The following is a 9,611-nucleotide window of genomic DNA, read 5'->3' as shown; positions in this document are numbered from 1 at the left end:
GAAATCATTTTCTTTCCTTCTGTCAGACACACTAATAATCTCCTTCCAGTTGTGTCACAGCGCTATGGGTTGCCTTTTAAAGCCTACTGTGCCACAACAGTAAAAAACAAAACAAACACACACAGCTCATACGGAGCTCCCCAGGGCAGAGCAACTCTTCCCTCTGCCTACAGGAAAGCTGTGAGAGGGACCCAGCAGGGCTCTTTGCACCAGCTAAGGTGTTGGAAATTCAGCTCATGCCTGGAATACGGGAACGTTTATACATCAAAGCAGCTCTCCAGTTACAAGTAAAAGATAAGCATGATGAAGTAGTACTGAGTCCTTCTGCTCACTTAAAAAGTTACTGTATATAATATACACATGCTACAAATAAGAAAGTATGTATACATACAAAGAGGTATTGCTAATGAATAACACAAAATTCAAAGCCCGTTCTGCACAGGATTTATCACTAGGATTTCTTTGTAACTCATGGCAGGTCAGATGTCCATGCTCAAAATTTAGATGTGCACAGTCAGCTGCACACGCATGGGAGCTCCTTTCGCTGTGTTCATCTCCCTAGTGGATTAACATTGGGATCATAGGAGAAAACGGAAATATAAGAGAGCATTTCAAGCTTTCAGTAGTATCATGAATAAAATCCTTATCACACTAGGACATACCCACTGATATTTTCCACATAAAATTCACAACTCCATCCTTAAAGACTACTGCAATTTCTAAAATAAATACATGCGCTTGAAACAAGAAAAAAATCCCTTTGGATTAAGATTTCCTAAACATATTTGCTGTTCTGCATTCACTTGCTGACGCCATGGTAAATCAGATGAACAGTCAAATTTTATACATGGTAAGAACGTAACAGAATTCTTCTCCATTTAATTATGTTACTACTGATGGCAGACGCTTGCCCCGGTCCCACTATTCTTCCTTCTCTCTAATATGGTGTCCTTTAGTTGGCCAGTAGCGGCAAAAAGCAAATATCCAGCAAGGTCATTAAAACAAAAAAGAAAAGGTTATACTGCAGAGATAATCCAATTTAAAACATGAGTTGTCCCACACGTAATTAAATGCGTGATGAATGTAACCTGCACCATCAATATAAATGTCAGTGTTCGCCTATAGGTACTTACTATGGGGGATGAACATGGAGTGGAGGAATTAAAGACTGCATCTCATTCTGTAGAGTTTGCTTTTCTTTCAGTCACATAGCAGCTCTCCTTGTACATGTTACATGGTAAGCACCAAAACTGAATTTTAAAAGAGGGTGCACAGGTCAGATTTGGATTGAGACTCACTTCAACCAATCAAGAACTTCACTTTCATCCTCTTTAAAGAATACATGATTTGCTTCTCAGTAGGAAGAGTAATAGATTTACTTGTTTCTTTCAACAGTAAGTGAAATTAGTAAATTATCAGATTGCATACAGAGAAGAAAAGATTTTCACAAAAATACATGTGATGTTAATGAGTAAAGCTCCTGGTCTGTCGTGGTTTTGTGAAGGCATTTTGTGACAGAGTGGCTAAGTCCAGTTACTGGATTTAGCACACATAGCACTTTTCAGCTGAGGTCACATTCGTTTCCTGAATGATAGGGTTGATAAGTGTAACGAACATCTTGGTAGGTAATACTTGCTTACCAAATGCTAACGTGTTCACTTCCTGCTCCATTTTTCAGACTTCTAATGTCAACAGAAGGGAAAGCAGAACTCGCGTTGAATTCAGGGACACCAGTCCTTCAGCAGGCGGCATTCATCACCTCTCTCTCTCTCCACACTTTTTCCCCCTGAGATAAAACCAGTGGTAGGGAAATTAGGTTGGGTGTCAGGGGGAAATCTTTCACTGAGAGAGTGGTGAGGTGCCGGAGCAGGCTGCCCAGAGAGGCTGCAGATGCTCCATTCCTGGAGGAATTAAATTATGTCTTCACTTTTCCTGTCTGCTTATTGCAGAGCAACGCACTCGCTACAGCTAGAAGTTATCAGATAATTTCTACTTGTTCATAACAAATGTATTGCAATTTGACTGTTAATGCAGATCTACCTTTTGACTGGTATTTAATTTATCACAATATTTAGAGACAGAAATGCACCACAAGCCATAATTTTATAGCTTCTTAGAAGATTGGCTTTCCATTTGCAATTACCCTGGAGTTTTTCCTTGAAATGATTTGAATGGTTTAAAGTACTCTGGATTTGGTCAAATATTGGCTTTTTAAAAGTCAACAATTTCTGCTGTAAACATCCACGTAAAGACTCCTCAAACTGCACGTATAATCTTAACTTCCATATCACATGGCAGATAATAGTTCCTTTCTGATCATCAAGAAGCCTTTGCACAGTGGCAGGCTTTTTATTCTTGATTATAATTGCTGAGCATCCACATTTTCCTGATCTTGCACACTGTATTCTTGCACTTTCATCCTATTTCTATCACAGCCTTCAATATCATCCTTTTTAATATTCTATTACTTCTCCAAATTGATGTCAGCTTCAAATCTGAGTTACAAGCAAATTAATTAGCACATCTGTACTTGTTATGCCAAGATCACAAGAAAAGTTTATTGGGAATTCTAAATGCATTATTTCAATACTGCATCCTTCACTACAAACCATCATTATATATTGTTTACTCGTTTGTACTGACCTCAAAGTTATTGCAGAGATGTGCACAGATCGTTAGTTCTGCACCTCAATTAATTTTCTATTCAGCACTTTTTTCATGAAATCCAGTCTGAAAAAGTTATTTCTCAGTTTTCTCATAAATAATAACAGACAATCACCTGATTTATCACTGACAAAACACAGTATCTCACATTCCAATTTCTTTTATTTTCTGTAAAGGAAAAAAAAATCTCTGGAAGCTTACATCTGACTAAGAGTCAAGTCAAGAGCTCACAATGCCTGGCTTGCCTTCCTACACTCTGAAGTCTTCAGAACTTCATCTTTTACTAAAATCTACCCTCTAATGTCTCAATTTAGTATGAGTGGACTTTAACCAGGATTTCCTGCCCTATTGTGCTTTCTACACAATTATAGTTCACAGAATCACAGAAACACCAAGGTTGGAAAAGACCTATGAGATCATCCAGTCCAACCACCCACCTATACCAATAGTTGTAGACCTCCATAATGTTTGCATTGATAACTAAAGGATTGTCTACAATACAAACACTCTCAGATTCAGTGATTGCTTTGTTAAGAAACATGCCACCTATCCTACATCACAATATCCAAACACTAGTAACATGAGTAAATTTTTTTCTTCAACTTGCATTTAGGAAATTAGAGTTTTCAGTAAAGGACAAAACCCCAGCAGAATAAATCTTCTCCCCCTTTCCCCCCCATCACTCTATCACATTATAAGGTACTGTAACTGCAGAAGAACTAATGCTATTAAAACATTGTGTCTCTGAGAAGAAACTGATCACATCCCTGAATACTTTTCTGGCGACAAAGATGTTTCGTCACAGCCTATTCCTATAACGATAGAGCAAAATAGAACAGCCTCTGTGCTGGCTCTCTTAGGCGTAACATGATGGGAGCTTGTTATTAGCACTATAAATACTGATTTCAAGAGCACAACAGTCTGGTTATGAATATAGGTGCTTTGGGTTTCATTCCTAGCATTTGGAGTCACATATCTGCATCCCCTATCTTGCATTACCCAAGAATAGCAGAGATGAAGAAACGGGTGATTTTTCATTCTAGCCATGCAGAGATGAACAATGCCAGGCAATCAATGCAGCTGAGTACTCAGCATCATTTCTCAACACACTAAACACGTTTCCTCCTTTCAAGCATGACTTCCCTCTGAATCCTTGATGGGCACAGCGCAGTTGTGCTGTCAGCTCACAAAACACTCTAATCCCGCAGCACAAAGCTGCTGTGTGCTCTAGAAAACATAGACGAGCCATTTCTTGTCATTATTAAATGTGGGCTTAGATGGCTGCAGGGAATAAAACTGATAAACACATGACAATAAGGAGGGAATGCTGCTTTCAAATGAAGTATCCTAACATGCACATTATCTTCTAAATAATTTATATGTTTTTATATACTATGAACAGAGAAATAATTTACAAATAATGAAAGGAATAGATAACAAAATTGAATGTAATGATCATTTTGTCTGTTTTTTTGAATTTTTCTTTCCTCTCCCTTCTCTTGCCTGTTTGCTTGCAGGTTTTGTTTCATTTGTGTTTATTTTCCCCTCCCTAAGAAAGCTATATAATTCAAGCTATGTATTTCAAACAACGTTCATAGAACACATCTTAATTTTATTCACCAAAACAGGTTTTGAGCTACACAGAACTATTAATCCTTACAAAGCCATCCTATTTCTTACTATTTCTTATTTACTGAGTAAACTTGTCCAGGACAGCAGCTACTAAAGATAATATACAGCTCTTCTCAGAATGCTGCTAAATCATCCTGCTTCTCAGAAGTTTCTCAAATTAACCATGAAATCAGATTCTAACTAACAGAAGAACTTAACAAATGACAGACTATTGTAACATCATCTGCCCAACCAGCTTTTCTATGTAACACAGGCCCAGAGTACCACAAAGGCTAGAAATTATTTAAACAGTTGGACTGACTCTGTTGGCCTTTTTTCTTTTTTGCTGTACTCCCTAGGAAACATGCTCCATTGGAAACTCAATACATTATGTTTTGTTTCCAGGAATATCTGGAGACTGCGATATTCAGAAGCTAATTCAAACTTTTCCTGATTTTAGAATTCACCATTAAAAGGGCAGAGCATTTTAATAGCAAACAAACAGCATGGTGACCTGTCCCTTAGCCATAACACACACACGGGTTAACACACGGGTGCTTAAATGCAGCAGCCTGGAAAGTAAACATTAGGCATAAAAAAGCATCAAGCACCCATTACATTATTACTCATATGTTTGTGTTTGTTGTTTTTTTTTTTTTTTCTTTCAATTTTCAAATAAGGAGAGATTTGTAGTAACTAATGACTGGATTCATATTTATTCTTACCTTTAAGTCATGAAAATAGAAGGATGCATTTTGTTGTATCACAAAAAAAGGGTTTTTTTGATGCACAGACATTCCGTTTCAAACCTGAATTTCAGAGCAGTAAAGATAAATCCATCAACTAAACTGAAAAGAAAAACAGGACTTCTGCAGCCTACAAGTTAAACACCTCCTCCTCTCTAGTGGCAGAATAAAATGAAAAATAATATTCAGGAATTTAGGCTTTTCTTCAAAAGTTTTTTTGGACTTTGTGCAAACCACAAAACATACTTCTCTTTACAATCTTTTAAAGATGTTTTCATCCCAGTTTAAGCACTTCATTTTATTGCACTGTCCCGAGACATCTCGAGTTGATTCAGTGATGAACTGAACTTCCCCAATTGTGGCTCACTGGTTTATGGGAATACTGATATTAAAAGCTTGCAATTTCAAATGTAAATATCAGTTTATCAAGATTTGCAAATGCACAGACTGATAATTTGTGTGACTACTAAAAACATATCATCAGTCTTTAGAAACCTTCTTCTGCAGGCATTCTCATCGGTGTTTTATGAAAGAAATTTTAATTTCTCAAAGGCTTTAACAGAACCAACCAGATTCTTTTCTTCAAGTTGTGCAAAAGAAACTATTCAGTGAAGACTTATGGGGAAAAGACGGGGCAGGAATTAGAGTCTATTTTAGAATAAGCTCATCTTGAGATCTCAGCAGCAGCCCCTGAAACGCAATCAGTTTTCCTCAAGCATTGCTGGAAGTACACAGCTGCTGGTTGCAGAAATCATTTCCAATCTCTGCCATTTTTGAAAGCACCAAACACAACCTCTTTCGAAAAACCAAGTCTTGAATGTTTGACTTCAGCAGGAAGTTATGATTTAAGTTAATCTTTACCACCATACATTGTTCTTAAGTGAGTGCACTGGTCTGAGATGTGACCATTCGTTTTCTTTCTAGCTCTTTGTAAATTTCAAGTCACAGTCAGAACTGGCGATGCACAGGAAAGTATTGAGACTTTTTTTTTTTTTCTTCTGAAGAGCTTAAGAGCAAAAGTTTCAGCAGACAGATTTACGTCACCACTTGTCTCACTCTCCTACGTCCTTTGTACTCTGACCTACATTAGCAAGCACGTATAAGGCTCTAAATAGGGCAACAAGTTACAAAAGACAGACAATAAATCAAAGCAATCAAAAGAATTTATGCCATTAGAGCAAGAGCACAAAGGCTGCCTGGATTTGAACTGGAAGTTTTCCTACACTGCAACACAACTGTACTCTCAACAGAGAAGCATTCATCTAGAGCAAGAGAATCCTCTTTCTCAATTCTTCCACCTGAAGTTTAATCAAAATACAAAGCATAGACCATAGACCAGTAATCTAAGACGGAAAACCATATTCTTGTCCCAGGGAAACTATGGAGAGTTGACTATCTTTAAATCCTAAACACAACATCTCTGGAGAGATTAAGAGGTGTAAGCGTAAGTAATAAACTGTACTGTTTGATGTATTGCCAGAAGATGCTAAGGTGCTACAATAATCAAGGTTGAAGGGACATGAACAGAATTTGTTCCTGCAAATTAATGTCTTGCTGTCATGCAGCACTTGAGAGACTGGAAAAGAGCTGAAGCCAGAACTAAACAGGGCAATGTGTAATTTTTAAAGATCAGGCCCTAATGTTCCCTTTAAGTCTGTACCAGCATTCAAACCAGGCCTTCAGAATAAAACTGAATCTTGTAAAAGGTTGGGCAAATGGCATGTGAATATCACAAGGTCTATCCACCTCCAGCATTTCAATGGATTTCTCATGATTTCCAGGCTTGATGTTTGCCTGTTGAGCATGAGTTAACTCTGCTCTCAGCAACATAATCCAACATGTACCTTTCCAGTTATAACTGCAAAAACACAAAAATAAAAGCAACAGAAAGGTACACTGACAGAAAGATTGCATTATCTAGGTGCTGTAGGGTGGGTGTATATCTTCTTTATAATAACACTGCAAAGTATAGTCAGCCTACCCTGCCTTCTGAACTGTAATAAAAAAATGCGTTTGTAGTTTCAGATACCCTTAAATATATTGGGTTTTAAACATATCTTCTGCAATAACACTGCCAAAACATACTGCAAATCTTTCAGAAGTTTAACTTTTGTCATAGAACTTCTAATGTACTTCTGAATGAAGCACTGCGTACTCTGCAACAGATCACCTTCAGGATTTGCCCCGTATACTGAGAGCTACTATCACTAAAACCAACTGCTGCAACAAAAAACAACCAGTATCAAATGCTTGAGCTTAAAAAGAAATGTCTCCTACAATGCAAATGAGAGAAATTCTCATTAACATGACAGAGGTCTATGTTGTGGACATATCTGTCTACAGAATGAGGAAGAAAGAATGCCAACATATAGAAATCTGTTCTTGCCAGGTGGGATGAAACAATGCAGTATCCAAGCCTTACCAGAGGCCTAACAGAGCCTGCCTCCTAATTGCAAAGTCCTGGCTTCCTGCTTCATATCTCCTTCCCATCCCACATTCAAATTGTTTTAAGACCTTGCAATACAACCGCTCTTCTCAGATCCTGGTTTCCCATGGAAGAAAACTGAGTATGCAGGTAGCGACTGAGTTCCTTAGCGCTGCAGCATATCTCAGCCTTGCTGAGACAGCCAAGGGAGAGGAGTGCATTTCACCATGCAGTCATTACCCCTGGAACTGGGGATGCACTGAGTTGCACCAAAGTCAGCAGGACGCAGCAGGAACCCATCAGTGTGCTGGGAATGCGACCTGCTTCTCAGGCGGCATTATCTATTCTGTATCCAATTAAGGAACAAGATACCCACTGACAAGCACAGATACACTGCCACTCAACAAATGGTGGCACTGTTATTGCTGAAGACTCCTAGTCCTGTGGGTTGCATTTAGACCTCAAACCAGAAACTCCTATGAGATCAGCTCCCATTGTTCTACAGTGACTGACTTCTGGCAAGTGACTGCAACATTTCTACTACTAATTTAATTTCATTATCAATGAAACTAACTAGTTACCATTTAATCCATTTAGACTCAACAGCCACTACAAAAAATTCTCCTTTGTAGCTTTGCAATACATTCCACTCACTTGAAACAAATCAGTGACTAATTTCTAAATTTCAAGGTGGTACTTTCAACATTAACTTTGCATGAAAACAAAAAATTTTTGAACACTTCAACTGTTTTTTCTGCCCTCTTTTTTTTTTATCTCTCCAGATTTTTTTTTTTTTAAGTAGGAAAGGATATTATTCCTCTTTTTTTTTTTTTGTAATTCTTCTGCAAATCTATGCCTTTTCTTTCTCTTTCAGTGAAAGCTCCTCAAGTGATCCTTGCTCCAGCTGTACAAAGTATCTGTAAAACACTGACCAACTGGCAGCTTTTATAATGAATTCTAGGTACGACACAACCTGAAGGACGTCTGTGAGTTCTCCAAACAAATACTTAATAATTTATACATTCTCTTGAATATCATCCTGAAACTTTCCCATTTGAAAAGTTGTAGATTTATTCCTTTTCTTGAATTTAAATTATTTTCCCATCTCCTTTTTCTATTTTTTCTCAGAAAATGAAGACACTAAGCATTCTCTCCTTCATTCTTTCCCACTGTGGTGGCAGCAACGTTTGTCTCCACATAAAATATTGAGTTAAATTTGAAAGGTGCAAACCTACCTACAAAGTTACATGAAATCTACAGATTTGTTCTGTCTGAACTTATACTTTTGTCCCCCGGAAGGGGTTAAAACCTACATTTCCTGTGATATAAAATAGTGTACCATGTCATTATTATTGGAATAGTAAACGCATGTGTTGTCAGTTCTTCAACAAGCATCTAATGGTTACCTATGAACTTCATATCAAGCTGAAGGAATTTTATGTATCCATTTTCCAGCAGCAATAAACCAGCTGTTGTGCATTATTATTTCTATGAATTTTATAATTAATTTTAAATTAGGTGATTAAATAGCGGTATAATTCACTTAGACATTAAGGGCATAATATTTCATTTGGGGTTCTAACTGTTTATGTGGAATTACATTAGCTGGAATTTAGGTCATTACTGTGTGAAAGTCAGTTAATGACAGAAAACAAACATAAGGCTTTGTGTTTGCAAGTCAGGAGACTAATAACATTTTGGAGATGATAATCTTAAGGAAACAAGATTAAGTTGGTATCTATATCCCACCTGATGTTGCTTCTGAAAAACGAAGTAAAAAAATGTTTGTTTTTTTCATTGTCATTCACCTAGAGATGCACTGGTCTTTCTGTACTTTCATACTTTCACAGTACAGGTACTGTGGGTCAGAGTGGTGAGACAATAATTTCACCTTACCAAAAGGGCTGAAACTCGAGTTGATTTCCGAAGTTGTGGGTCTTACTTTACTTCCTCTCTCACCCAACCCCTCTCTCTCTACTCTCCCAAAAAAAGGCAGGGAGGGGTTTCCAAGGTTCTAACGAATTCTCCCTTACACCCACTCTTACTTGGCTGATTAAACAACTGGCAGATTTTCTAGTGACTCAACTCCAGCAGAGAAAAATACATGCTTTTTCAAATAAAACCAAAAAACACTGATTTAATCTTTAAGAGTGGTTCATGAGCAT

General features: G+C 37.5%; 1 long non-coding RNA gene across 2 annotated transcripts in view; it reads right to left on the bottom strand.

The window, feature by feature from the left end:
* Positions 1-246: 246 nt before the first annotated feature.
* Positions 247-9,611, bottom strand: part of LOC125700970 (uncharacterized) — a 129,862-nt gene continuing 120,497 nt past the window's right edge. For both annotated transcript variants that reach the window (XR_007380119.1, XR_007380120.1), the window contains exons 3-4: positions 1,641-1,786; positions 247-1,250 (exon numbers count right to left, since the gene is read on the bottom strand). This is a non-coding gene — a long non-coding RNA (uncharacterized LOC125700970). The remainder of the gene's footprint in view (positions 1,251-1,640; positions 1,787-9,611) is intronic.

The sequence above is a fragment of the Lagopus muta genome, chromosome 15, assembly GCF_023343835.1.
Source record: "Lagopus muta isolate bLagMut1 chromosome 15, bLagMut1 primary, whole genome shotgun sequence".
NCBI lineage: Eukaryota > Metazoa > Chordata > Aves > Galliformes > Phasianidae > Lagopus > Lagopus muta.
Note: the sequence above shows the minus strand (reverse complement) of the source record. Positions and strands in the feature narration are given on the sequence as shown.